We start from the raw sequence: 7,522 nt of genomic DNA, 5'->3' as shown, positions 1-7,522 counted from the left end.
ATGAATGACTAAAGGGAAGGGGAGCGGGAATGGAAAACAGGTTGACTGGTATCCTTCTGTCTCGAGAGACAATGGAAATTAGATATGTATACTATTGTAGACCTGGGAGCCGACCCCTAGGGACCAAGGTCCCTTGACACACACACCAGAAATAAAATATTTGAGGGGGTTGGGCCCCCCAAAAAAGTTGATGGCAATGCCATTCAAATGGTGTTTGCCGTTTACCTCCCCACCCAATATTTTATTCAAGTTTTATTCAAGTTACACACACACACACACTGATTGTAGATGCAAGTATCGTGACATGGAAAGCCAACAGGGAGCCTCAAGTGATTCATTTGCACACTTTCATTTGAGAGCCAGGCTATGACCTGAGTTCAAATCCCCACTCAGCAATGAAACTCAGTGTGTGTGACCTTGGCCCAGACACTGCCTCTTTCAGCCTCACCTACTTTGCAGGGTTGTCATGGGGATTAAATGAGGAGTGTTGGGGGGGGGGGACCATGCAAGCCATCTTGAGCTCCTTGGAGAAGAGGGTGGTATATAAAGGTTGGGTGCCTGTCTGTCATGGATCATAGAATCATAGAATCATAGAGTTGGAAGAGACCACAAGGGCCATCCAGTCCAACCCCCTGCCAAGCAGGAAACACCATCAAAGCATTCTTGACATATGCCTGTCAAGCCTCTGCTTAAAGACCTCCAAAGAAGGAGACTCCACCACACTCCTTGGTAGCAAATTCCACTGCCGAACAGCTCTTACTGTCAGGAAGTTCTTCCTAATGTTTAGGTGGGATCTTCTTTCTTGTAGTTTGATTCCATTGCTCCGTGTCCGCTTCTCTGAAGCAGCAGAAAGCAACCTTTCTCCCTCCTCTATATGACATCCTTTTATATATTTGAACATGGCTATCATATCACCCCTTAACCTTCTCTTCTCCAGGCTAAACATACCCAGCTCCCTAAGCCGTTCCTCATAAGGCATCGTTTCCAGGCCTTTGACCATTTTGGTTGCCCTCCTCTGGACACGTTCCAGCTTGTCAGTATCCTTCTTGAACTGTGGTGCCCAGAACTGGACACAGTACTCCAGGTGAGGTCTGACCAGAGCAGAATACAGTGGTACTATTACTTCCCTTGATCTAGACGCTATACTCCTATTGATGCAGCCCAGAATTGCATTGGCTTTTTTAGCTGCTGCATCACACTGCTGACTCATGTCAAGTCTGTGGTCTACCAAGACTCCTAGATCCTTTTTACATGTACTGCTCTCAAGCCAGGTGTCTCCCATCCGGTATTTGTGCCTTTCATTTTTTTTGCCCAAGTGTAGTACTTTACATTTCTCCTTGTTAAAATTCATCTTGTACTGCTTATGGGTTTCCCATAGAAGGCATCTAGATGACCACTGTGGGAACTGCCCCCTTTCCTCTTAGCACCCTTCTAGGTATCCCCTCTGCCCCACAGGGGGTGTTGCCACCCAATTTGGAACCCACAGGAGTAGGTCCTCATTTACCTGGATGTTGCCTGGACGTGAATTAACCTGCGGGTTGTGCTGCTTCGTTACCACTGTATTGCAACGGGGAAATATATTCCACACTTTTTATGTGCATTGCCTTTCAAATCACACCGCAACAGGGGATGATGCTAGAGAAACCTACTGGCTGAGCAGCGAAGAAGCTGCAAACCATCGCCAAAGGCAGTAGGAGTTTTAAAGCTTTCTGGTGAACCATTTTCGAAAACCCTTTTGGCGCTCGGTGACATCTGCAACCATCTGATGTCGCAGGAGTGGTAACTCTGTCGCAGGAGTGGTGTAACCAGTAATTCTGTTGAGGGCTGGTGGAACCACATCTCTCTCGATTGGAAATATTCTAGCAAGATATTTTTGAGATAAAATATTGCACTTCATGTTTCCCCCTAGGTTCTGTTGACCGCATACTCTGGGTGGCATTAGTTCCTCTCTCTCTCTTTTGCAGCTTGGCTCACTTTCTTGACTCATCCACAGTGGACGCATGCACACTTCATCAGATACCACACGAAATGCATGCACACAAAAGCTCATACCATAGTAAAAACTTAGTTGGTCTTTAAGGTGCTACTGAAGGAATTTTTTATTTTGTTTCGACTCAGACCCACACTGCTACCTACCTGTAACTAGTTTCTATCCAAGAGAGCTATAACCATCTTAAATGCTGTAACTAAATAATATGATCTTGGGGAGTTGTGATGGGTGTGTGTGTGTGTCTGTAATTGTGTTTGTTTTGTTTTTATGGGATTGCATTCAGTTTCGTTGTACTGTGACAATGACAATAAAATATCTATCATCTATCTATCTATCCATCTCTCTATCTATCTATCTAAGAGGAATGAGAGGCCTTGCTTCTTAATCTCAGAGATAGGGGTGGCATGCTGCATTTTAATCCATGAAACGGGCGTTCACTCTAAACATGCTCAGAGGCACTGTTAGTTGCTGCCCATTCACACGTTGCAGAGATGATCTGTGGCCTGCCTCATCCCTCAATCTGCGGGACCGCGTGGCGTACGAATTCCCATGCATCTGGGACCGAAGATCTGTCTCGAAACAGCATGTGGAAATGCTAGCCTTGAGAGCCATGTTCTCTTCACCTGCCCTCCTTTCGCTTTGAACAAGATGTTCCCGTTAGTCCCAGCTTTGTCTTGATCTCCCGTGAAGCAGGGTTGAGTCAGGAGCCTTTGAGGTCAACAGGACCTCATTTCTGAAAGTCAAGACAATGCAAAGAGCCTCGCTCCATCCATATGCCTTGAACCTGACTGGGAGACTGTTGTGATTAAACCTGCCTCTCAAGTGCCTTCTTTGCCTGGCTTCTGGCTGGCAGAGGAATGATATATTATTATTATTATTATTATTATTATTATTATTATTATTATTATTAAAAAACACCCTACTCTCCTTTTCTTGTGCTTTGCAACAAGGACATGAAAGAAAGAGGCTTGTTGCGTTAAAGCAATTAGTGCAGACCCGTTGCACATACGAATTTATCAGCGGATTTCTACTTCACTCTCTCCGATGTCAAGACAATGCAATTGGGGAGTTTAATGTTTAATGTTGGAAGCTGTGATGGGGGAACGTGTGGAGCTCTGGAGGTTTTGGGGCACTACACCACACTACACCAGTGTGGTTTAGTGGTTAAGAGCGGTGGACTCGTAATCTGGTGAACCGGGTTCGCTTCCCCGCTCCACCACATGCAGCTGCTGGGTGACCTTGGGCTAGTCACACTTCTCTGAAGTCTCTCAGCCCCACTCACTTCACAGAGTGTTTGTTGTGGGAGAGGAAGGGAAAGGAGAATGTTAGCCGCTTTGAGACTCCTTAGGGTAGTGATAAAGCGGGATATCAAATCCAAACTACTACTCCTCCTCCTCTTCTTCTTCTTCTTCTTCTTCTTCTTCTTCTTCTTCTTCCTTTCTTCCTGGACCATTACTAATGCTGGACGCTATGGCTGATGGGAGTTGTAGTCCCAGAACAGCTGGCAGAATCCAAGTTTCCCATCCTTGAACCAGACCTGCATTTATTGTCCCTACATCACAGCTCAGTCTTCTTTTAATGGAGCTTTGTGTTATAAAACGTACCCACCCTCCAAAGCAGGAGAAAACAAGCTGGCTTCATTAGACAGCCCATATGATATTTGAAGATGGCTGTCATATCTCCTCTGGGCTGTTGGAACTGGATTCTTTAATTGAATAATGGATGTTTATATTTTAACGTTTTAGTAATCAGATCGGATTCTCTGCTTTGCCCCTAGCCATCAGACCATCACAAAACAAAAGTATGTAAGAGCAGGGAAGTAGCTCAATGTGACGTCAACAGACGCTGACTCAGACCCAAATGAGCTCAAAATGCAGGAGTTTTTTTTTGTTTTTGTTTTGCCACAGCGCTTGTTGCAGTCTCTGTCTATTCCATTGCCAGGGTACAAAGCATCCACCTTCTCTCTTTCTCGTTCTCTCTCTCTCTCTCTCTCTCTCTCTCTCTCTCTCTCTCTCTTTTGCAAAAAGAGCAACTGTTGACATTAAAGATGAAGGGAGTTTATGCAAATGATCTGAAAGGAGTCTCAGGTGGAAACAGCAATGAAAAGGTCGCTGGACGACAAACTTTTTAGCCTTTCTCTTTCTCCCAGGACCAAACATCAACAGAAGAAGGCTTAATGAGCTTGGAGCTCACCAAATGACTCTGGTCTGAGCTGGTGGATGCAGGGACTCTGCTCTGGGACACAAATCTTCACACACACACACACACACACCAACCTTCCCCAGCTTTGTGCCCTCCAGATGTTTCTGACAACTACTGGTGGGGACTGTTGGGAGTTGTAGTTCGAAGCATTAGGAAAGCACCCCGTTGCAGAAGGCTGCTGGCACTCTGAGTGTCTCACCCCAAAATTTAAGGGGAACTGCAGTTCCCATCCTCTCCTTGCCCTTTAACATGGCCAAGGACCAGGGCCAGATTAAGCTACTGAAGGTAATGGGGGCCTTTTTTATGTCCAGCTGTTCTTTGTCAACAACAAATGGCCACTGTTTTTTGTGTTAAATATACTGGTATGCCATGCAACCAGTCCATGCAGAATGTAGACACCCTATACAGTATATAGAAATGAGCAAACCAGTGATATTTTAGGGAGCAGGCTAGCAGGCGGGGCCCCTTACGTACATCACAGGAGCCTACACAACACAAAACACTGTTGCTGTATGTAGGTTTTATTTGATTTGCTTTTTATCTTATATTTTGGAAATGTACATCCAGGTTTTTTCCCTTTAATTTTTTTGGGGGAGGGGGCCAAAAGAGTGGGGCCCTAAGCTATAGCTTGTTTAGCTTATACATATATTCCGGCACTGCCAAGGAGGAAGAAGAGGAAGAAGAAGAGTTTGGATTTGATATCCCGCTTTGTCACTACCCAAAGGAGTCTCAAAGCGGCTAACATTCTCCTTTCCCTTCCTCGCCCACAACAAACACTCTGTGAGGTGAGTGGGGCTGAGAGACTTCAAAGCAGTGTGACTAGTCCAAGGTCACCCAGCAGCTGCATGTGGAAGAGCGGAGACGCGAACCCGGTTCCCCAGATTACGAGTCTACCGCTCTTAACCACTACACCACACTGGAGCTTGGTGGCAAAATCTCTGCTCCTCAGTCCTGCCATTGCAAATCACCCCACTGAATCTCTCTGCTTGAGGGCTGGGTCTACTCTCCAGACTGAGGTTCTTCCACTGGGCAGTAATTCCTTCAAAGATGGGACATGGCCTTACAGTGTGAGAACAGGATGCTGGACCAGAAGGGCCATTTGCCTGATCCAGCAGGCTCCTCCTCCTCTTCTTCTCTATTAAAAAAAAAAGATTGTTACAATAAAAATAGTGCGACACCAGCTCTTTCATTAAAAGCAGTCAGTTCCCCCAAGCCTATTGGAACAAGGAGGACTTCACTTGCTGGCAGAAGGACAACAAGGAGGGAGCCAGTCTAACTTCTCCTAGGAGGGAGTTCCAAAATTGGTGGGAGCTACCACCACGGAAGTGAGAGCTGGACCATAAAGAAGGCTGATCACCAAAGAATTGATGCTTTTGAATTGTGGTGCTGGAGGAGACTCTTGAGAGTCCCATGGACTGCAAGAAGATCAAACCTATCCATTCTTCAGGAAATCAGCCCTGAGTGCTCCCTGGAAGGACAGATCGTGAAGCTGAGGCTCCAATACTTTGGCCACCTCATGAGAAGAGAAGACTCCCTGGAAAAGACCCTGATGTTGGGGAAAGATGGAGGGCGCTAGGAGAAGGGGACGACGGAGGATGAGATGGTTGGACAGTGTTCTCAAAGCTACTAACATGAGTCTGACCAAACTGCGGGAAGCAGTGGAAGACAGGAGTGCCTGGCGTGCTCTGGTCCATGGGGTCATGAAGAGTCGGACACGACTAAACAACAACAACAACACCACTGAGAAGGCCCTCTTCTGCGCCCCCACCCCGCCTGTGAAGGTGGCAGGACTGAGAGAAGGGGAACCAATGAGTTATGGCCACTGAGCTATGGCCCTTTTCTAACAAACACAACCTGAGAGGGGCTCTGCTGATATTTCAGAGGGGCTCTGGGATCCTGGGGGGCAGGAGGCTCTCTGCCACCATGAGGGCTAGAGGCTTGCCTGAGCTTTGCAGGGTCTGGTTGTTTTTGATCTGAGCAGCATGTCTCCATGGCAATTAAGTGAGACGCTGGGCCATTAAGTGAAAAGGTGAAGCGGTGAGGGGAAAACAACTTATGGTCCTTGACCTTTCTGGAGGACTTTTCCATTTGATTAAAATTCTCAGGCAAAATCGGCCACTCAATTACATCGATTTCATTTATTTTCCTTCCCCGCCAAACGCTACCCAAACAACTTAGAGCATAATGGAAGGAAGGAGAAATATCCATTTCTGCCTCACTCAAGAGTTAGATTTGCTGGCTAAATCTAACTGGAGTGGACGGTCAGCTGCACAGAGTGCAGAAGAAGGGCCTTGAAGGCAAAGGAGCATTGTGAACTTTCAATTAAAAATAGGAGCCAACTGGTGTGGGGGGGGGCTAAGAGCCTCTCCGACTCCCATCGCCTCGTTTGTTTCCCATGATCGCAATGAAATTTCATGAGCCTAATGGCGGGAAGGATAAAAGCTGGGGAGGGGGCGGGAGTGGAGGAGGAGATGCAGAGCAAGAGGTCAAATCCATTTTGAAGCCCAAATGATGACCCGGCAAATGTATCTCATGATTGGGATCCGTCCAAAGAAATTAGTTTCCTTGAAAGGAGACAGAGTGGCAATTCTAGGGTTTAAGCGAAAGGTGATGGTAATGGATTTCATTATACAAGGAAAACATGTTGACCTAACCACTTGTAGGTAATGGAAGATTATCATGAGCCAGAAATACCAGAGGTTTTTTGTGCCTATTAAGAGCGGTGCAGACTGATATTGGGTGTGTGTGTGCGTGTGAGCGAGAGAGAGACAGATATCAGGGCAGGGTGCAGAGAGAAAGACAGAAACTCTGCTTCAGTAGTCAGATATACACCGCTTGAATGTATTGTTTGTTTGTTTGTTTGTTTGTTTGTTTGTTTGTTTGTTTGTTTATATGCTGCCCTATACCCACAGGTCTTGTAGAAACCAACAACCTCAAAGCAGTTTATGAAAAACAATAAAGTTATCACTAAGGAAAACAACAGTCTAAGACTTTTGAAAGCGTAAAACCAGATGAAAACTCTCACCGACTTTCTAAATGTCTGGGTAGGCTTGTATAAGCAGAAATGTTTTTAGCAGGTGCCCAAAAGTGCCTAGTGAATTCCCCGAGGTCAAGAGGCAGGGAGTTCTGAAGTGTTTAGGTGCCAGCGCACTAAAATTTTTGCAAATATGGGACAAGGATTGTGGTGGCACCGGTAACAGGGCCCGTACCGCAGATCAATGGTTTGCAAGGACCACGGATATGGGTGGGATCCATATCCTCCCTGCGGTTTTCATCAGGTCCCATTGAGCTACCGGGGTGTAACCATGGGTGTGCTGAGTCCTAATTCTG

Source organism: Zootoca vivipara, chromosome 3 (genome assembly GCF_965207765.1).
Source record: "Zootoca vivipara chromosome 3, rZooViv2.hap1.1, whole genome shotgun sequence".
NCBI classification, from domain to species: Eukaryota; Metazoa; Chordata; class Lepidosauria; order Squamata; family Lacertidae; genus Zootoca; species Zootoca vivipara.
This window is presented reverse-complemented; position numbering follows the sequence as displayed.